Source organism: Scyliorhinus canicula, chromosome 24, assembly GCF_902713615.1.
Source record: "Scyliorhinus canicula chromosome 24, sScyCan1.1, whole genome shotgun sequence".
NCBI classification, from domain to species: Eukaryota; Metazoa; Chordata; class Chondrichthyes; order Carcharhiniformes; family Scyliorhinidae; genus Scyliorhinus; species Scyliorhinus canicula.
Genome location: NC_052169.1, coordinates 14,017,031 through 14,040,374, shown reverse-complemented (window position 1 = coordinate 14,040,374; position 23,344 = coordinate 14,017,031).

The window sequence follows — 23,344 nt, the reverse complement described above, 5'->3', positions numbered from 1 at the left end:
TCTTCTGCAGAAAGGGTTTCCAACCGAATGGATGGTAATATGGTAACGGGTAGGTTAGTGGGGTGGATGGCCGGGGGGCGGGGTGTGGAGTGAAGGCAGGTTGTGCTTTGGTTGGAGACCCTTTGTTCGAGCCCAGTCCTGACAGGTTAATCTGTGTTCTTTGCGATAATCTGTAGTGTGGCGGATGGGGTTAACACATTCCTCTTAGCTTTGCCAACATCCTGTTTTGCTTCACAACCTTAACTATAGCCTTCTGAAACGTTGCTATCTTCTCCCATTTTCTTTGGACATGTCTCTTGCTGCCTTATCCATTAGTTCTTGTTTATCAAATGCCTTTGGTTTACTTAAACCTCCGAATGCTCAATCACATCCTTTCTATAGTGAGGCGACCAGAACTGCATACAGTACTCCAGCTGTGACCTGACCAGAGTTTTGTAAAGTTCCAAGAAAGTCTCCCTGTCATTTTTTGCCATGACTGATAACGTCAAGTGTCCCGTACGCCTTCTTAATTATCCTATTAACCTGTCCTGTCGCCTTTAGGGACCTGTGGATGAACACCTTCTGTTCCTCTGAACTTCCTAGTATCCTTCCATTCATTGAGTATTCCGTTGACTCATTATTCCTTCCATCACCTTACACTTTTCAGGGTTCCATCTACAACAGATCTGCCTATTTGACCAACCCGTCCATATTTGTCTGCAATCTAAGACCTTCTTCCTCACTATTAACCACCCTGTCAACCTTTATGTAATCTGCAAACTTACATATCACATTCCCATCTATATCGTTTACATATCATTCCATACTACAACCATTCCCTCATATGGTCACTTTCGAAACTCTGGATCGGGCGTTGTCCCTCCCTTTGCTGTCACCCTTGCACTGGCAAAGTCACAGAATCCCAGAAAATACAGTGCAGAAGAAGCAATCTACTTCGACACAAGAATAGCACCTGACCTACCTACCTAATCCCATTTGCCAGCAGTCAATAACAGCACTCCCTTTAAATTCTCGCAGAAAATTGATGGAAAAACATAAACCTCTCGGGAGGAATTGGATAATGATTTTGGCTGCATTTATTGCAGAGATGAAGTTTTCCCTTTTTGTGCCTAAGATCTTTGAAAATCTCCATCCATCACATTAATCTGGAGTCATTCTAAAGATGATATTGCCGAATGACTGTGTAGAACTGCTTTATCTCTCGCTTATGCGCGGAGGCCATTATATTTATTTATATTGAAGACCATTTGTCAGTCTTCTGTTCACGACATCTCTCTATCTTTCTGACTAATAATTGCCTGCGCTTCACACAGTTTGGCTTGCCGCTCTATTTGCTACCATCTGTAGACTTGCATGCTTCATTTAATATCCTCGTATATATAAGTAATTAACAAAGGTGAAGATCAGCAGCAGAGTTAAGACTGAATCCCTGTCAAATCTCACAAACGGTTGCTTCCCAAACAAAAGCCTTTTCAAACAGGTCCCTTCTATTTATCCAGCTGTGTCTCCTGCACCATTTGTCAAATACTCCCCCAATGCATATCATTAATAAGCCTTTTCTGAGGCATCACTTTTTGGACTTGTATCAATCAGAGATCTGCAGTTGTGACAAGTTCCAAGCATCTAATAAATCAGTTAGCATCTGGTTATTATCTGCGTATTAACAGTACCTGTTTGGCAGCACGGTTGCCTCACGGCGCTGAGGTCCCAGGTTCGATCCCGGCTCTGGGTCACTGTCCGTGTAGAGTTTGCACATTCTCCCCGTGTTTGCGTGCGTTTCACCCCCACAACCCAAAAGATGTGTAGGCTAGGTAGATTGGCCACGCTAAATTGCCCCTTAATTGGAAAAAAAAAATGAATTGGGTACTCTAAATTTATTTTAAAATAACAGTACTTGGGATGGTGGTTGTGTTACGGGACTGGCCAATCACAGGCCTGGAACATTAACCCCGCGTTTCGAGTGCCACTGCGCCAGTCTGAGAGTTTGAATCCAGCTTCGGAAATTAGTTACGTCTTTCGCAAGGGTAAAATTTGTTAGGGAAAAACAGGGAAGGAGCAAGCGATTAGGGCCTCTTGAACAGAAAATAGACCTTTCAAAGACAAGCCCGGCGGAGCCAGCTGGCCTCCTTCTGCGCTGTGCGATTCATTTTGGTCTGATTAATCCCAGTTTCAGAATGCCTCTCCCTTGATTTCAATGATTCTGCTGCAAAAGGAGTTCCATTTCGAGGATTCACCACTTTTGCTCCCTTTCCAAAATGTTATACCGAATTTACCAGTCTTACAATGTTCACCAATGCCTTTTTGGGGAGGGAAATCTGCCATCCTTACCCGGTCTGGCCTACATGTGACTCCAGATCCACAGTGTAGCCATCTGGGATGGCCACTTCCAGAATACAAAATGGATGTTTGCAAAGACTATAGGGAACTATGGACAATGTTAAGAAAGCAAGCAGGCACAGAGCCTGTATGCGTATTGGAACCTCAGCCCCCAGCCGAGACTGAAACTGTAAGGCAATTAGCATATTGATGGCCCATCTCCGGGAACAAAGGAATGACGTTCAAGTAACCGATACTAACAGACATCCCGGCGCCAGAAAGACACAAACAAAGCAAGGCCAACGCCCACCAAAGACACACCAAGCCATCAGGGCACCCACCCCTTTATTGGTCAAGATCAATACGAGTGATCAAGATACGGCCCAATTAATTGGGGCCCAGTTCAAGGCCCGCCCAAAATCGGGCGAAGCCCCCTTCAGGTATAAGAAGAAGCCCCCGAGAGAGAATCGCTCTCTTGGACTCGGCTCTCGGGCGGAGAGACCCGTCCACCAGCTGCACCAGAAGCAGTAAGTCCAAGGTCAACGCTCGCCATCAGACGGACGACCTTAGCTGTTCTCCTGTTACCTCTTCGAACCCAACAGCCTCAGATCCGAACGGCCATTGTTCCTCTGACTGAGTGGGCACCCGAAGTTAAGTATAGGCGTTAGCGTTAGAGATAGTGGTATTTTGTGCAGGAGTAGATATTACTGTGTGTGTAAATAAATAGTATTGACTTTGAACTAACTAACTGGTGCGTTGGTTCTTTGATCAGTATTCGGGTTTGAACCTTGTGGCGGTATCGAGAGGTACCTGGCGACTCTAAAGCAAACATAATTAGGATCAAGGAAGGCGACCATATTGACCGCTGTATTTAGAACCAGATAAACAAAGCAACAACAGCAATGCGGTTGACTCTTAGCTGCCCTCAGAAAATGGCCGAGCAAACCACTCAGTTCAAGGGCGATTAGGGACGGACACCAAATGCCCAGCCAGCGACCCCCACATCCCATTAACATAAATAATAAAATAAATCCATTTCCAAAGAATAATGGAAGATCTCTCATTGTGGCCCATCTATCCCTTTATCTCAGTTTGTACGTACACTCCATTTTAGACCTGCGCCGACAATGAGCAACTCCATGGGAGATCAGCTAATGACTTATTAAAACCCCACTTGGTGTAGAGCTGGACATTTATTTTTATCATTTTATTTACATTCAGTTCGTGGACTTTTCCATTTTGGCCTTGTTTATCTTTGAGATTTATGTTTATCCTCAATGTAGGGTGGTACGGTGGCGTAGTGGTTAGCACTGCCGCCTCACAGCGCTGAAGACCCGGGTTCGATCCCGGCCTCGGGTCACAGTCCGTGTGGAGTTTGCACATTCGCCCCGCGCCTGTGTGGCTCTCACCTCCACAACCCAAAAAGATGTGCAGGGTAGGTGAATTAGCCACGCTAAATTGCCCCTTAATTGGATACAAAATAATTGGGTACTCTAAATTTATAGGACGGCACAGTGATTAGCACTGCTGCCTCACAGCGGCAGGGACACAGGTTTGATTCTGACCTCGGGTGATCTGTATGGAAGTTGCACATTCTTCCCATGTCTGCGTGGGATTCCTCCGGGTGCTCTGGTTTCCTCCCACAGTCAAAAGATGTGCAGGTTAGGTGGATTGGATATGCTCAATTGTCTGTAGGTAGGGCTACAGGGATAGGGCGGGGGATTGGGCCTGGGTTAGGGTGCTCTTTCCGAGGGTCGGTGCAGACTCGATGGACCGAATGGCCTCCTTCTGCACTGTAGGGATTCTATTCCATGATTATTTTTGTCTATCCCTTGCTCGGGAAGCTGATTGGCTTCCATGATTTCAAAGATGGCACATGAGGCCGATTCGGGATTTGCAGACATTTGTTTTGTGGGATGTCTGGTCACGCATCGTCAGTTCGGATAACGGAGTGTTCTTTTCGCCGCTCTCGCTTCCACTTTTCATTTTGCCGTAACTGGGTCTCAACATGATGGGGCCCTTCCCACGGACTCTGCCACCATTTGCTTCGGTCCAGGGCGACGGTCTCCCAAGAGTTGATGGCAATCTTGCAACCTTTCATATTGGCATTCAGCCCATCATTGGAGCGCGCCTTCTGCCCTCTGGTGGGCCTGCTCTGTCCGAGCTGGGAGAGGAAGACTGGCTTTGGGAGCCCTGGTACCTGCCCTCCGAACTGTTTCGACCGTCGCAGTAACTTAAATTATACAATGCCCGTGACTGTAGCAAAATGCCCCAGAGCACTTCACAGAGGTATTCAGGCATGGTTTGACTCTGGGCCACGCTCAGCGATATTCAGAGAGGACGATCAAAATCTTTGGCAGGTCGGCTCAACAAGACATCAGCAATAGTTAAAGTCAGTTCTGCTGTGCTTGTGTTGATAAAATTAAACTTTAATACACCTTTCGTAAAAGTCTCTGCACAGTTTCCTTGCGCAAAACTTCAAAGCAAAGAGGCATGAACAAAGAGCGAAAAAATACATCATTAGTACTTCTGTATGCAGAGGGACATACTGCCTAATGAAAGTAGATTAAGAAAAGTGTTTGAAGCAGATGCTTTGAGGGTGCATTTTATGAATGTTAACTGTTTTTAAAGCTTTTCAACTGCAACCATACGTGCTTTAGGGACGTTTTTTTTATTTGACATTCGGTGCAGGAAATTCAATCGTCTGTTGGTCAAATGAAGCAAATCTGATAGAAAATTTCACAGTGTTTCACAATGGAAGAATCAAGCAAGTTGATCATTGCAATGAGAACATAGAACATACAGTACAGAAGGAGGCCATTCGGCCCATCAAGTCTGCACCGACCCACTTAAGCCCTCACTTCCACCCTATCCACGTAACCCAATAACCCCATCTAACCTTTTTTTTTGGACACTAAGGAGCAATTTATCATGGCCAATCCACCTAACCAGCACCGTCTTTGGACTGTGGGAGGAAACCGGAGCACCCGGAAGAAAACCCACGCAAACACGGGGAGAATGTGCAGACTCTGTACAGACAGTGACCCAGCGGGGAATCGAACCTGGGACCCTGGCGCTGTGAAGCCACAGTGCTATCCACTGTGCTACCGTGCTGCCCACAATTGTTGCTTCCCCAATCCTTTTGTGATTGGCTGGTTAATTCATAACTCTGACCCTACATCAATGTCAACGGTGTTGCAAATAAGACTTTTATCCCCTCCATCTGGTTCAGTAATGTTCTTTAAGGAAGGGAATCTTCCGTCCATACCCCGTCTGGCCAACATGTGACTCCAGGCCCACAGCAACATGGTTGACTCTTAACTGCCCTCTGAAATGACCCAGGAAGGCACTCAGCTCAAAGGAAAGTAAGGATGGGCAACAATTGTTTTCCTGGCATTGTCAGCGCCGTCCCCATCCATGGGGTGGTTTCAGTGGGAAATCCCATTTCCAAGCGGCAGGAATGGAAAATCCCACCACCAGCCAACCATTGACTCCACCTGATGCTGGGAAACACGTCTGGGGGTCCGGAGAATCCAGCCCATTCTGAAATAAGGGGAGGGACTTTCCAGTTGCCCCAGTCGCGCTTTTCTCGTCGGTGCGCCATTCGCTGCCAGCTGGATTCTGTGCTCCCGTCGCTTGTCAATGTGATTGAAGCCGCCCCACGCCACAGGGAAACCATTGGGTGGGAACGGGGGGCGGAATACTCTCAGCCCGGGGCCGGACCGGAGAATCCCCGCCACCGGCGCAAATCACACCACGCCGCCCCAACGCCGGCACGCGATTCTCCACAGAGTCGGCACCATTGGCGCCGGGCTGATCGGGGGCCACTCTATGTGCCCCCCCCCCCCCCCACTGATTGGGTGTCCCCCCCCGTCATGAAAAACCCGAGTCCCACCAGCGCTGTCCACCGATGCTCCCAGCCGGCGGGAACTCGGCGTGGAAGGGTCTGAGGGGGCGGCATGTGGGGGGTGAGGGGGTGCCGACCTGGGGGGCGGGGGGGGGGGGGAGGAGGGGCTCCGATGTGGCATGAGCCAGCATTTATTGCCCATCCTTAAATGCTTTTAATTTCAGAGGGCATATTTGAGAGTCAACCACCTTGCTGTGGGTCTGGAGTCACAAGTAGGCCAGACCAGGTAAGGACGGCAGATTTCCTTCCCTAAAGGACATTAGTGAACCAGATGGGCTTTTACGACAATTGACAATGCTTTCTATGGTCATGGTTAGACTACAAATTCCAGATTTTTGATTGAATTCAATTTCACCATCTGCCCCGGTGGGATTTGAACCTGGGTCCCCCAGAGTATTACCCTGGATCACTGGATTACTAGTCCAGTGACAATCCCACTACGCCACTGCTCCAGCAGTTAGTATCCAGAATCCCAGAGTACGGAGAAGGAAAGTCCTCACAGACATTTCTCTTGCGATTCCTTTACAATGATTCCTATTTGCAAGCTCTCGTTAATAGCAATATAGGAACGGGAGAAGACCATTCAGTCCCCTGGGGCTGTCCCACCATTCATTAAAGGGAAGCGGTGCACAGTGGTATTATCACTGGACTAGCTCTGCAGACCCAGGTTCGAATCCCACCAGGTCAGTTGGAGGAATTTGTCTCCAATAAAAAAGAAAATCAGGAATTAAAAATCTAATAATGACCATGAAACCATTTTAGATTGTTGTAAAAACCCATCTGGTCCACTAGCGGCCTTTGGGGAAGGAAATCTGCCGTCCTTACCTGGTCTGGCCTACGTGTGACTCTCAGACCCACAGCAATGGTCAACTGCAAATGAGCAACTGAGGGATGAGCAACAAATACTGGTGCACATCCCACAAAAGAATAAAGAATCATAGTTGATCCACATGTGAAACTTATCTACCTACCTTCGCTATGTAATCCTTAATATCCATGTCCAATGCAAACCAATTGAACTCAGTTTTGAAATGTTTAAGGGGAGGTGATGGTGCAGTGGCCTTTTGAGCAGATTAGCAACCCAGAGACACTTGGCTGGATTCTCCAATCCCTGACGCCGAAATCGCGTTCGGCAACGGGGCGGAAAATTCCCGATGATGCCAAAACCGGGGATGGTGCTGATTTCGCAATGCTCCGCCCCCTGAAAAGCGGTGTACTCTCGGAGTACGCCGCCCTCTGTCTCCAGCTATCCTGCCCCACAATGCTCTGTCCCCGACCGGCCGAGTTACCGGCGGCGTGTGACGTGTGTCGTCGGGAACTCGGCGTGGAGGCTGCGGACTCAGTCCAGAGCCGCCACAGTCGGGAGAGGGCCGATCCGCGGGTAGGGAGGGACTTCATTTGGGGCTGGGAGCACTGTGGGTGGTGGGGGGGGTGGGGGTCCGGGGCACGTGAGCGTCCGAAGTGGGGGACTATATTTGCGGTCCGGGTCCGCGGGCTGCGTCCGCCATGTAGCACGGCGCAGCTGCTGCAGGTCGCCGCCGTGCACATGTGCGGCCATGGACCCGGCTATACTCTGGGCCACATCAGCAGCTGGAGCCGGTAGCTCTACTCTGCCCGGCTACTCGCCTCTGCGGAGCTGGGAATCGGTGGCCGTTTTCCGCCAGTTCTCCTGCCGTAAAACACCACCGCTTTCACACCGGCGTGGGGACTTAGTCTCCCAAACGGAGTAATCCAGCCCCCACCAACCCGGGTTCGAGTCTCACCACGGCAGGTAGTTGAAATCTAATGATGACCATTATTGTCATATAAACCCATCTGATTCACTAATGTCCTTTAGGGAAGGAAATCTGCCATCCTTACCTGGTCTGGCCGACATGTGACTCCAGATCCACAGCGATGAGGTTGACTCGGAAACGGCCTGGCCAGGCACTTGGCTCAAGGGCAATCGGGGATGGACAATGAATGCCGGCCCAGTCTGCGATGCTGAGTTCCAATGAATAAATAAACCAACAGTGTTTCTGGAGAGGGTTTGAGATTGCAACGAACAGAATGTTGAGCATCAGCGGCAGAGAACTCTCTCTGCAGCTCCTGTTGTCTTCACGCTGTTATCAGCTCATAAAGAATTTCTGCCCCTTAATTTCTCCCCTTTGCTACAATATTGTGTTGCGGATAATGGGCTTATGAATTATTTCTTATGTTGATCAGCTTCAGTAGATACATAAACCGCTTCATTGACACCAAAATCATTCTGCTGTAATCCGATTTCGAAGCTTTGACAGGAATTGCCTGAATTCTCTGCGAACTCTAATCACATTTCCTCATCACTTTCCCAAAGGACTAAAGTGCTAAGACTGTTTTATAGTTTTACGAGGAATAATGGGAGTATAAAGGAATGTTTGCCACTTTATAACCCTCCTGTTGCTTAAAGATTTAAGAGCGTTCCGCTGTCGACTGGTTGTTGATAATAATATAAAATCTTTATTATTGTCACAAGTAGGCTTACATTAACACTGCAATGAAGTTACTGTGAAAAGCCCCTAGTCGCCACACCCCGGCACATGTTCGGGTACACTGAGGGAGAATTCAGAAAGTCTAATTCGCCTAACAAGCAGGTCTTTCGGGACTTGTGGGAGGAAACCGGAGCACCCGGAGGAAACCCACGCAGACACGGGGAGAATGTGCAGACTCGGTGTCATAATATACATCCATGTATTTGATGGAGTGCAGACAGGCAGTGATTGACACACAGGATGACCAGTGAGCACACAGAACACAGCAGCCAATCACCAGACAGGACACGACCACTATAAAGCCAGAGGGCACCAGTTTCCCCGCTCTCTCTCGGGATCCAGCCTCTGAGACAGTCAGAGCTCGTGAGCAGCAGCCAGTGCAAACACCATGTGGTAGTCAGTTAGTCTGGTCAGGCTAGCCTCAGGTCTCCAGTCAAGTTAGCATAGTGTCAACCCACAGTTAAGCATGTAATATAGTTAGATGTTAAATAAAATTGTGTTGCATCTCATCAAGTGTTGGAAGGCTGTCTCTCTCTACACTGCATCAAACGCAGTCCACATAGACCCATCTTACCCAACACATCACTCGGCACATGTAGTGACCCAAGCCGGGAATCGAACTTGGGATGCGGGCGCTCTGAAGTGCTAACCAATGTGTTGCCGTGCTGCCCTGTAGGTTGTTGCAGGCATTGGTACTGTTTTTCCAGCTCACTTATCTCAAGTGTACTCTGACCATGTTGCCTCAGTTCATGGGAAGCTGCTGTGGTTAAAGTGGGGGGTGATGTATTAGGGGGACCTTCAAACTGGCCCTGCCTGCTTAAGCCTACAAATGAGGTGGTGACAGTCAAATCTGGAACCAAACCATCATCTCCTGATGGGCCGTTCACAGTTCTTCAAGTTAGGTGTCCATTCGGTTGGCAACAGGCAGGGGCCCAATGAGCAAGATGATCAAGTGTCCCGCATTTTAAAGGATTGTCCTTTATGTTGAAGATTTGTCAAGGTTGTCCTTGAGGGATGACTTTTGTCCCTTATTTCTCGGACAAGCCCGTGTAAGACTGAGCCACTTTGCTTTCTTCCCGAACATGCGCTCTTCGGCCACCAGGGGGAAGTCATAGTCACCAGCAACCTCCCCTGCCCACCCCCACCTCCCCACCCCCACCCAAGCCTGAGCGTTGCCATCAGAACTTCATCATTATCCTCCATATGATCACCAGGACCCACCCCCACTCTCCCAGCCCCCCCCGGTCAAGGTGTCCCTGATTTGATTCCATAAGCGTTGGTCATGCTGCCAATGAGGGTAGGAAAATTGATCCTTCTGACAGGGGTTGAAAGAAAAGATTGTTTTTTTTCTCTGGGTCCAGAATCCAGACTCGGGGGTAAAATCACTCATTAAGATTTTCCCTGACGCGGTCAATTTGGATCCAGTACGCCATTCATTGAGGATCTCTCAGCTCAGTTTTGGTTCAATATTAACCCCCAGGATGTTAATAGTCGGGGAGTCAGCAATGGTGATGTCATTAAATGTCACGGGGAAATGTTTGGATTCTCTCTTGTTGGAGATAGTCATAGCCTGGCACTTGTGTGGCATATACTTGCCACTTTGAGGCCAAGCCTGAATGTTGCCCAGGTCTTGCTACATATGGACATGGACTGCTTCAGTGTCTGAGGAGTCGGGAATGGGACTAATCATTGCACAGTCATGCAGTTCTGACCTTATGATGGAAGGAAGGTCATTGATGAAGCAGCTGAAGATAGTTTGGCCGAGGACACTATCCTTGAGGAACTCCTGCAGAGATGTCCTGGGATCTGAGGTGATTGAATCATAGAATTTACAGTGCAGAAGGAGGCCATTCGGCCCATCAAGTCTGCACTGGCCCTTGGAAAGAGTACCCTACTTAAGCCCTCATCTCCACCCTCCCCCCCGTAACCCAGTAACCCCACCAACCTCCTTGGACACTAAAGGCAATTTAGCATGGCCAATCCACCTAACCTGCACATATTTAGACTGTGGGAGGAAACTGGAGCACCCGGAGGAAACCCACCCAACATGGCGCACAACGGCCACTGATTCCCCGTTTTGCTGGGGGTTAGCGGGACAGGAGCGTAGAGCACCCGGCTCTAGCTGTCGACACGCCCCGGAGAATTGCCGGGTCCATGGCCGCGTGTGCATTGAATTGGCTGAAGCCTGATATCTGTGATACTGGGAACCTCAAGAGGAGGTGAGATGAATCATCCACTTTGCTAAAGATTGTTCTGGAATCCTGGTTACCATTCGACTGAGGCAAGTTATCATTTCCTGTCTGCTGAAACCGTATTATATCAGAGGTTAATATTCCTGGCTCCCAAATCAGGAGCAATGGATTAAAACCAGTTATGGAACAGGAACAGGAGGAGACCATTCAGCCCCTCAAGACTGTTCCATCATTCAATTGGACCACAGTTGATCTAACTGTGCTCGCCTTGGCTCGATCATCTTCGATAGCTTTGCTTAACAAGAATCTATCAGTTTTGAAATGTTGATTTGATTCCCATCCTCATCAACATTTTGAGGGGTGGGGGTCAGGAAGGGAGTGGGAGAGAGTTCCTGATTTCCTCTCTTCCTTTGAGTGCCAATGTGTTTCTTGGCATTCCTCTTTAACAGCCTTCATCTAATACTAAGGTGTTGCCACTGTTCCTCCCTATTTACCCAATCAAATTATTTAATCGCTTTAAACCGCTCAATTAGATCACCCTTAATGCAGAGATTGAATTGAACAATCCTGTCGAATCCCTCACGGTTTTATTTCAGCTGAAAATACTGCAGGGGCGGCCTTGTGACGCAGTGGTTAGCACTGCTGCCTCATGGCGCTGAGGACCCGGGCTCTGGGTCACTGTCCGTGTGGCGTTTGCACATTCTCCCCGTGTTTGCGTGGGTTTCACTCCCACAATCCAAAGATGAGCAGTGCAGGATAAATTGGCCACGGTAAATTGCCCTTTAATTGGGAAAAAAAGAATTGGGTACTGTGATGAATGATTACTGCACCTTTAATGTAATGATCCCTTTAAGACCGGGTTTGGAACCCTGGGGGACTCCGCCACCGGCTCCACCCCCCCCCTCCCCCAGGGAGCCATATATAAGGTAACGTTCAGTGGGCAATGTGCAGTGAGCACACTTCTCGGTAGCTGTCTGCTTCTCTGCTGATTAAAGCCTTTGTATTACCAATCATGTCTCTCGAGTTGTAATTGAGGGTGTCTCAGGTACTCTAAATGTATTTTACAAAAAACGAAAATACTGCAGATGGCACCAATTCTGAACATGTCAATAAAATGCATGTATAAAACTGCAATCCCGTGGGATTCAGTCCGAAAATGATAAATCAAAGAAAGCATATTAAATTAAATGACGTACAGTAATTGAGAGAGACATTGCTTCAATCAGTTACTAAATAATAGAGACAACGTAAATGCACGCGAGGTTTCTCCGAAGGCTTATCAAGTGGCGGCGGTGACATCTTGCCTGAAGATACTTTCAAGTTGGTTTAAACAAGTCTAAATCAGGTGTGAATAGCAAGTAGGTATCGGAAGAACTTCCACATGGCGTGTCTTCACCTAGACCGGAGGAAGTATGATTCATTGGAACTCAAAGTTTGACTGGTTTGGTTTTCGGCTGCAAACAGTTGAACCAATGGACCATTAGCAAGGGCCAGAATTTTTTGCTCATTCCCCCAATCGCCCTCCAGCGGGTGGGGATCATCCGCCTACGGCTGAGGGGGCTTGCTGGGCCCGTGCCCTTCCAAACCGAATTACATCGTTCCTTAGCAGCAATGGGTGTTGCCCCTTTGATCAACTCCTCTTAGATCTGTCCTTATTATTCATGATTATTTAAATGGTTTTATTGTAGCCTGGTATCTGATCATCATGTTCTTAAATATGTCCTTAATGTCTTCCTTGTTTTCGGGCAGCACGGTGACGCAGTGGGTTAGCACTGCTGCCTCACGGCGCCAAGGTCCCAGGTTCGATCCCGGCTGTGGGTCACTGTCCGTGTGGAGTTTGCACATTCTCCCTGTGTTTGCGTGGGTTTCGTCCCTGTTTTGTTATGCTCTTGACGTAGCATAAGCTGCTTCCTTGATGTGCACTCTGACAAAGGAAGGTTCAGACTTGGAGATAGCTTTAACACATTTATGAAACTGTAAACAATTCTCCTACTTGGATTTGACTCTCCTGTTAATCCTGCTATAGCTACTCAGACTGACGAACCAGTCTGCTACAATCCACGTGGTGGGTGTGATGTGTTTCAAATCAACCCTGTGTCTGTACTCACTGAGTGTCTCCACTGGAAAGAGGAAGATCATGTGTGCTGTGTCCTTTTATATGGGTTGGTGTAATGCCCCCCCTGTGGTAGTGTTACCTCTGTGTGTATCGTGAATACCCATTGGTCGCCTCCTATCTTACTGACCTATTGGTTGAATGTCTGTGTGTCATGTCTCTGGTGCTCCCTCTAGTGTCTAGCTAGTCTACGTGTATTTACATTAACCCCTTGTGTACCTACAGTGATGCATGTCACTACAGTCCCCAGAACCCAAAGATGTGCAGGGTAGGTGGATTGGCCACGCTAAATTGCCCCTTAATTGGAAAAAATGAATTGGCTACTCTCAATTTAAAAAAATATATCTTCCCTGTTTTATAGAATTCCTCCAGTGTAGAAGGACACCATGAGGCCCATCGGGTCCACACCGACTCTCTGAAAGAGCGTCCTATCTTGGCCCACTCTCCCCATGCACCCTATCCCTGTAACTCCAGAGCACCACCTACATTTGGACACCAAGCAACAAGTTAGAATGGCCAATCCACCTAACCAGCACATCTTTGGACTGTGGGAGGAAACCGGAGCACCCGAGGAAATGCACGCACCGACGGGGAGAACGTGCAGACTCCACACAGACAGTGACCCAAGGTCGGACTCGAACATGGGTCCCTGGCTCCGTGAGGCAGCAGTGCTAACCAGTGTGCCACCCTCCCAATTGTTTCTATTTTCTTATGAAAGTGCTTCAAAAGTTTTAATAGAGGAATAGAGACTTTAAAATTCTGTTTTATTGAATTTTCTGAGGTAAGTTCGAAGAATGTCTTCCGAATAGATAAGGGGAGACAATACCATCGTAAAGGCATCGAAAGGTCCTTTGAAAATAGAATTTTAGAGCCTTTCTTCTCCAAACTTCTTTCTCTCGGTGTGACGAGAACTTGAAAGGCTTTGGTGTTACTTTACGCTTGGGACAGATGAGATCGGTTTAACATGTGTTGTCACCAAAGCTGTCAGTCAGTACCATCCATATGGGAGCGAATTCTCCCACCGTTCGCCGGCGGAGGGATTCTCTGGTTCCACCGGCGGTGCGGCCCCACCCGCGGGGTCCCCGGTGGCATGGGGTGGCTTCAATGGGAGTTCCCAGCAGCTGGGAGGCCAGAGAATTCTCGCCCATTCTGGGCATAAATGGCTATCCGTGAGTAAGTGCCCACTTTCTCAGTTCTAATGTCCTAAGTTATTCATTCATTTCATTCACATGGGCAGTAACTGGGGGGGGGGGATTGTTAGGTTACGGGTATAGGGTGGATACGTGGGTTTGAGTAGGGTGATCATTGTTCGGCACAACATCAAGGGCCGAATGGCCTGTTCTGTGCTGTACTGTTCTATGTTCTATGTTCTAAAGGAAGGTTCAGACTTGAAGATAACTTCAGCACGTTTATTAAACTATTTACAATTCTCCACCTCAGGTTCTCCTCTACTGTTAATCCTTTTATAGCTACTCAGGCTGACGAACCAGTCTGCTACAATCCACGTGGTGGGTGTGATGTTGAATCAACCCTGTGTCTGTACTCACTGAGTGTCTCCACTGGAAAGAGAAAGATCATGTGTGCTGTGTCCTTTATATATGGGTTGGTGTAATGCCCCCCCTGTGGTAGTGTCACCTCTGTGTGTATCGTGAATGCCCATTGGTCGTGTCCCATCTTACTGACCTATTGGTTGAGTGTCTGTGTGACATGTCTCTGGTGCTCCCACTCGTGTCTAGCTAGTCTACGTGTACTTGAATTAACCCCTTGTGTATCTACAGTGATGCATATCACCACATCCCCTAGTTGACCTTTTCCCACCCAGCAGAGCTTGAAATACCTGTCCTGGGGGTCTTTATCTAGTCCATCCAGAGCAGCACCACCAATCACCCGATGGTGGGTTTGACCACTTGCTTCCCATGCCCGCAGTGTGATCACTAATGCCCCACATGACTGCTACCCTTTAAAATTACCATTAAATTTGGTGCGGCCTTCCTTTTCTGCCATCAGCATCCGAGCCAAATGGACTAAATTCCACCTTCAACCTCTGAAACCCACACAATTTGCTAATTTCCTTCGCAGGGCGGGATTCTGTGATCCTGAGGCTAAGTGTTGACGCCATCAGAAACGCTGTCGGAAACGCTGCCCTGGTCCGTCGTGTTTGAAGTAAGGTGCAGAAAAGCAAAACAGGATTCTCACATACGTACACAAAGCAGCAGTTGCAACCCCAAGAGGCTGTTCTTCAGCTTATCTCAGTTCACACTCTGCTACCTTTGCTTAACAATCCAGAAAAGACAATATTCACAGAGGAGACAGAGAAGCTGATCTTCAATGTAGAGGGGGTGTGTGCTATGGAGCAAGGTGAGAGAATCTCAAGAGAAAACATGAAATCAGTCAAACAGGTGGCAATGTGGTTAGCACTGCTGCCTCACCACGTCAGGGACCCGGGTTCGATTCCAGCCTGGGGCCAGTTTCGGGCCAAAGGGCCTGTCTCCGTGCTGTGGGTTCTATGATTCTATGATATTCTCCGCATGCTCGGCAATTCTAACCTGCCAATGGGGCATGAAGTAAGGGGCAGAAAAATGAGGCTGTGGTGTTGTATACTGGAGAAGAATCAAAGAGAGGCAAAAACGTTAACCCTGTTTTTTACACTAATTTAATAGAATTTTAAGTTTTTATTGCTGCATCCCCAGTATTCTACATTTAGTTGTACCCTGACCTCCGACCTGAACTCCCTTCGAGGGACTTTGGGCCCAAGTCGAGGCGGATTTTCGTGTGCACTACTGAGGGAGTCAGTGGTACCATGGGCGGGAATCTCTGACCCCTGGCCCGGTTGGCGGGCGCCGGTTGGGGGCCGCTGTATCCGGCCCCTCTGCCGATTTTCCGCCCGGGATGGGCCGAGTGGCCACTGTGATAGCCCAATTCCCGCCGCCGTTCACATGTGGTCTCACCCGGCGGGACCTCGCCCTGCATCGCCCACGGGGGGGGGGGGGGGGGGGGGGGGGGGGGGGGGCTGGTTGGGTGGGGGGGGGGATCCGACCCGGGGGGGGGATCCGACCCGGGGGGGGGGACCTTCACCGTGGCCTTGCCCGCGATCGGGGCCTACCGCTCGGTTCTCGCCGGTCGCAGCGCGCATGCGCAGATCCTACGGTGCCCGTTTAACACCAGTATCAGCTGCTGGAGCTGCTTGAGTTGCTCCAGTGCCATGCTGACCCCCTGTAGGGCTCAGGATCGTTGCTCCTGGGGGCCTGTTGATGCCGCCATAAAATGCGACGGCGTTGACGACGGAATCAACACTTAGCCTCAGGATCACAGAATCCCGTCCCATATCTTGGAGGTGCACTTAACCCAAACCCATCTTGTGCCTCCCAGGTAGATGTAAGAGATCCAGTGACACTAATTTGAAGAGAAGCAGAGGAGATCTCCTAAATGTCGTGGTCAGTACTCTCCCCGCCCCCCCCCCCCCCACCAACCCCCCCGTCCCACACCTACCCCCCTCCCACCCAAACCATCATCACAAAAACAGGCTATCTGATAATGATCACATTGTTGGACAGTGAAAATTTGTTGATTCATATCCTTCATTAGAATAATGACTACACTTCCGAAGGTACCTGAGTGGCTGTGATAAACTTTGGCGCAGTTTGTGGGTGAGACAGGCGCTATCTAAATGAAGCTTCTTTCTTCCTTTTTGAGACCAGGTCCTCGCTGGAAGCTCAGCATCTCTGAACCTACCAATATTAAATTTAATTTGCCGTCTCATCGCTCAGCTGCACTGTTGATCTCAATCATTTCAGTTAAGCTCGTGTTGAATTCTCTGTGGGCCATCAATATCCCTCCTTCAATGCCATCAGCAATTCTGTCACGTTACCACAGTCATTGCTGCCCATGCCTTTAAGGCAAGCGAAATAAAGGCCCAAACCTTGCCTCCTGCAGTCACCACCTTCCATTGTCAGTGCGCCTCTCAAAATGTTCCTGTCTGATCATTCTTCCCTCCCAGCATCTACAGCGGGGAATGGCTCTCACTGGGAGCCCATTGCTGGGTTTTCCCCAGTGATGCACCGCACATTGGAAAACAATGGATGCAAAATGGTGGAAAGTGCTTCCAATTTTATAGAAACATGAAAAATAGCAACAGGAGTAAGCCATTCGGCCCTTTGAGCCTGCTCTGTCATTCACAATGGCACAGTGGTTAGCACTGCAGCCTCACAGCGCCAGGGATCTGGGTTCGATTCCTGCCTTGGGTGATTGCGTGGAGTTTGCGCGTTCTTCCCCTGTCTGCGTGAGTTTCCTCCGGTGTCCTCTCACAAGTCCCGAAAGACGTGCTGTTAGGTGAATTGGACATTCTGAATTCTCCCTCTGTGTACCTGAACAGGTGCCGGAATGTGGCGACTAGGGGATTTTCACAGTAACTTTATTACAGCGTTAATGTAAGCCTACTTGTGACAATAAGGATTATTATTATTAATCAGGAGTGGACTCAAGCCGGAAGTAAAACAAGCCGTTCTCATCCCGGGGAAGCGACGGTTTGTGTCAAGAGAAACCAAAGCGTTTCTGTTGGAAGATTATCTCTGCCCCGAAAGTTTCATCAGAAGGTCAGGCGCCCTATTACGGATCCGAGCAATTCAGGGGAGACGTGTGCTCCAATGCACAAGGTCTGGAGCAGCAGATCCCCACGAGGGATTGTGAAGTCGTGGTTCCAGCCTCTCTTCATCAGGAAGAAGCCACAGGCTCTAAGGAACACATCCTCGGCACAGAGAAGATTGCTGTAGATTGCTGCCGGCTCAGCGCGCCTGATTTATTCTCTAATGCATCTGCAAATTGAAAAATGGAGCGAAGATTGCCAGTCCTCTCTCACCTGGGCGGGCAGGATTGCTGTTTCACATTGCAAGCTGCTGATGTTACTCTCCTCGAATAGGAAGCACAAATTGCGGGAGGAGGGTCTCAGGGTTCAGATTCGATGTCAGTTGATACTTTCCTGTGTTGTTGACGATGAAATAATCAGTGATCTCAGCAGGCGAACAAAGCATAGCTTTGCACTCACTGCAAGCCCTCTCTATGGATGTCAGGCTGTTCTAAAAAAAAAACGTTCTACAAAACCCAACTCAAAAGCAAGATGACTGCTGAAAAAACAAGATCCTGCCACGACGAAATCTCTCGGAAGTGATGGGTTTGCCTCAATATCTTTTAGTTTGTGACAAAACTGAAGTCACCCTCAGAGCGGAGAAAGGCTTCGATGGCCTCCCTTTTTTTTTGGATCGGTAAAGCAATGTGTGGCGGAAAACATTCAACATTCCACAGTCTCAACTGTAATATCTTGGTGGGGCGTTGGCGGAATTCGGGTGGGGTCCTTCTACGATATGTCATCCACTCTTTTCCTGTCCGTTAATGTTGCTGATGGATGTCGAGGTGGGGGGAAGGGGCGGGGAGTGTCGTGTTAATTAACCTGGAGTAACACGGACTGTAACTGGATGCAGTTGTACTTGAAAGTAGACTCCAAACTTTGATGTTAGTTCAATTCGCTTTATTGAACTTGTTAAGCAGTGCACACAGTTCGCTGTGGGTTTGACACTCTACTAATCTAAGCGTGCGCACTATAACTAACTAGACCAGACTAGCTCTGAACCACGTGTAGAAGGTGCCAACTGATATGTACACCCTGACTGTCACTACAGTTGTCACCAGTGGAAAGAGGCAGAGTGTTGATGCCTCGTGTGTTTTATAGTGGGAGACCACCTTCTAGTGTTCTGCCTGATCATTGGTTGTGATCTGTCCGATGTGTTGATTGGCTGTACTGGGTGTCTGCCACTGCCTGTCTTTATCTCATTATGTGCATAAGTGCATATCATGACGGGGGGGGTGGGGGGGGGGGATACACTGACACCATATTGTGAGGGATTCAGAAGAAACCTCATTGCCTGGAGAATGGTTAGAATGAGGAAGTTGCTGCCGCTTGGAGTTATGGAAGTGAGTGGCATTGAAGTATTTAAGAGGGAGGCTAGACCAACGCACAAAGGTGAAGGGAGTGAAAGGTTACCTCACAAAAATAGGGCAGGGTGAGCCTCAAGTGGAGCACAAGAACCTAGAAGAGATCGGCTGGGATGGATGACCTGTTTCTGTGTGGTTAATTCTCTTTGACCCCACGCAATTCTGTGAGAAAGTACCTGTGAGCAAAAATGCAACGTACAACGAATATTTTTCCTGCTTGTACTTCATCGGCTGCAACCGCTTCTTCATTATTTTACGGGGTGTGGGCGTTGCTGGCTAGTCCAGCCTTCATTGCCCATTCCTAATTGGCCTTGAGTAGATGATGTTGGGCCACCTTCTTGAACCGCTGTACTCCCTGAGGTGTAGGTAGACTTATGGCGGGAGGTGGGGGAGTTGTCGTATTGCCATTGGACGAGCAATCCAGTGACCCAGGGTAATTTTCTCGGAACCTGCGTTCGAATCCCAACACGGAAGATGGTGAAATTTACATTCCATAAAAATCTGGAATTATAAATCTACTGATTGTGGTGATATGCATCACTGTAAATACACAAGGGGTTAATGTAAATACACTACAACTAAATAAACACTAGAGGGAGCACCAGAGACATCATGACACACAGACATTCAACCCATAGGTCAGTAAGATAGGACACGACCAATGGGCAGTCAAGACACCCAGAGGTGACACTACCACAAGGGGGCTACCCATATATAAGGACAGGGCTCACATGCTCTTTCTCTTTCCACAGGCAACACTTAGAGAGTAGGACAGGGGCAGATCAGAAGCATCACAGCCACCACATGGCTTAGAGCTGACTAGTTAGTTGGACCGAGTTACTATAGCAAGATTAGCCGGAGAGTCGAACTCAAGTAGGAGAATTATTAACTGTTCAAGAAATGTGTTAAATCTATCTCCAAGTCTGAACCTTCCTTTGTCAGAGTATACATCAAGGAAGCAGCTTATGCTACATGAAGAAGCATAAGATGATCATTGACAATTGTTGTTAAAAACCCATCTGGTTCACTAAAGTCATTTTACGGAAGGAAGTCTATCGTCCAAACCCCGCCTGGCCAACAGGTGACTCCAGACATGTGGTTGACTCTTAAATGCCCCTTGGAGCTGATGGGCATTAACTGTGCCCAACCAGCGATGCCAACATCCCACAAAAGAATTAAGCTGTTGAGGATGATGGAGTTCCAGGATTTTGACCCAGCAACAATTAAGGAACAGCAATATATTTCCAGTTCTGCGTGACTTGGAGGGGAACTTCCAGGTGGTGGGGATCCCATGCATCTACAACCCTTGTCCTTCTTGGCGGAGAAGTCATAGATTTGGAAAGTGCTGTGGAGAGAACCTCTGTGAGTTGCTCTACAACTTAGAAAGAGCATGAAAGCTGGTGTATAGGGACCCCATTACGCCCAAGATCCCTCCAAGTCAGGTGTGGAAGTGTTGCAACAATACAAGGCATTGGTGGGACCACACCTGGAGTATTGTGCACACTTTTGGTCCCCTTTGCGGAACGATTACATAGAACGTACAGTGCAGAAGGAGGCCATTCGGCCCATCGAGTCCGCACCGACCCACTTAAGCCCTCACTTCCACCCTATTCCCGTAACCCAATAACCCCTCCTTACCTTTTTGGACGCTAAGAGGCAACTTAGCATGGCCAATCCACCTAACCTGCACGTCTTTGGACTGTGGGAGGAAACCGGAGCACCCGGAGGAAACCCACGCAAGACACAGGGAGAACGTGCAGACTCCGCACAGACAGTGACCCAGCGGGGAATCGAACCTGGGACCCTGGCGCTGTGAAGCCACAGTGCTAGTCACTGTGCTACCGTGCTGCCCCATTGCGGCCGCAGTGTAAGTAAATAGTCTGACAGCCTCCTTGGAGTATGAACATCTCAAATGAAACATTGCACAAAGCACAACTGGTATCATGCTTGTATTCTGCATCGAACAATGAGCACAATTATAGCTTTTTTTGTATAAATTGCTGAAAATTGCTTTGTAATAATGCATTTTACAAGATGTAGTGGCATTGGAGGCAGTTCAGAGGAGGTTCACTAGGTTGATGGGGGGATTCATCGAATGAAGAGAGATTGAACATTTTAGGCCTATAATCTCTAGAGTTTAGAAGATTGAGGGGAGATCAAATTGAGGGGTACAATATACTGAAAGGTATGGATAAAATAAATGGGGAGCAGATGCTTCCTCTTGTGGGTCATAATCTTAGGATAAGGGGTAGCAAATTTAAAACAGAGTTAAGGAGAAACTATTTCCCCCAAAGGGTTGTGAATCTGTGGAATTCGCTACCCCAGAGAGCGGTGGATGCTGGGACAGTGAGTAGATTTAAGGAGGAGTGAGACAGATGTTTAATTGGTAATGGGGTTGAAGGGTTATGGAGAACGGGCAGGACGGTAGAGTTAAAGCCAGGATGAGATCAGCCATTATCAAATGGCGGAACAGACTCGATGGGCCAAATGGCCTAATTCCACTCCTACATCTTACGTTCTTATGAACATATGAACCATGCTGTCTTGGGAATATATTGGTTGATCTTTACAGGGTGAAAATCCGGGAATTCTTACGCACAACATGGTGGATGTAACTTAACCACGAGGACGGCAGTTGTCCAAGGAGGAGGTCAATCACCATCTTCGCAATGGGGGAGGGGAGCAATATATGTGGCCTTGCCAGAGATCCAAGAACGAGTGAGTAAAAATGGACAAACAAACATGGCACAATTTGTGGTATTTAGTTACGGGTATCTCGGAGGGGTAGTTGAAAGTAGAAGAGGGTGGCTTTGTCCTTGAGTTATAAGGCCCCACGTGTAACTAGACTTTGGTCAGTAGCAATTTTCCTTCACCCTGCCCAGCCAGTGCCCTTAATCTCCCCACGTTGAGCGAATAGGGTCACAACAAATAAACATACAGTACCCCCTGCCAACACGCCAACCTCTCGCCCATCCTCACACCCACGTTTAGGGCAAGGTCACGGCCAGTCCTTTTCTTCTTAATTATGTGGTTAGTCTATCTTTCTGCCTCCGGGCTTGAAATCCAAAGGGTTGGACAAATAACCCTTAACAATAAACGCGCAAGAAATTCTGCCAGCTCATTATATAATTTCTCCTTCAGTCGGGGACTAAACAGTCGGGGTTTTTTTGGCTTGCGGTATTTGTCCTCCGCAGCTCCGTTTGCAAAAGTCTAACTTGGTCCGACCTGGGATGAATAATTATAAGCAGCGGCTGCAGTGTAATTAAATGGTCTGACAGCCTCCTTGGAGTAAGAACATCTCAAATTAAATGTTGCACAATGTACAACTGGTGTCACGCTTGTATTCTGCATGGAACAATGAGCACAATTATGGCTTTTTTTTGTTGCTGAAAATTGCTTTGTAATAATGCGTTTTGCAGGAGTTGTTTAATATTTACTCCGCTCTCACTCTTTCATTTTTGCTGGGGGGATGGTGAGTGTTGCTGGGAGGGATAGCGTTTATTATAACATCCCTAATTGCCCTTGAGGAGGGGGGAGGCAACCTCCTTGAACTGCGCAGTCCACGTGGCGTAGGGATCACCCACGGTGCTAACTTTCTGTCGCGGTTTGAGACAGCTGCGTGGCCATTTCGGAAGACAATTAAGAATCGACCGACATTGGCGTGGGTCTGGCGTCAGGTAGGCCAGAGCGGGTAAGGATGGCAGATTTCAATCTCGGAAGAACATTAGCAATTCAGGTGCTGCATTCCGCCATGGCGGAAGCGGAAGAGAAACCCACATCGCGCATGCGCCGGTGGTGACGTCAGCGGCCAGCCGGCGCATGCGCCGACCGACGAAAGCCTTTCGGCCAGCCCCGCTGCCGGGGGCGCCGGTTTTTTGCGCCAGTCTTCTGGTGGCAACCGCTCCGGCGCGGGGCTGGCCCCCAAAGGTGGGGAGAATTCCCCACCTTTGGGGAGGCCCGACCCCTGAGTGGTTGGCGCCACTCCCCTACTCCGGGACCCTCCGTCACGCCGGGTAGGGGAGAATCCAGCCCAAGGTATTGGTCTCTGCAGGCACTAGGAGCGGCGCATCTACAGACATCCTCCCTCGCCCACCATGAGAATAATGGGTCAACCCCGCCCCACCTCATAGCATGTATTCATGATTGACCCGGCTCCCCCAGTTCCTCCCATAAGACCCCCCCCCCATCAGACCACCCAATTTGTGCTTCCCCCGCCCAAGCGACATTTCGACCACCCCCCTTTTACTTGGTTTGAGTTTACACCTTGAATGGTTCCACAGTCAATGCCTGTGCAGAGATATTTCTAGCCAACACCAGGGTC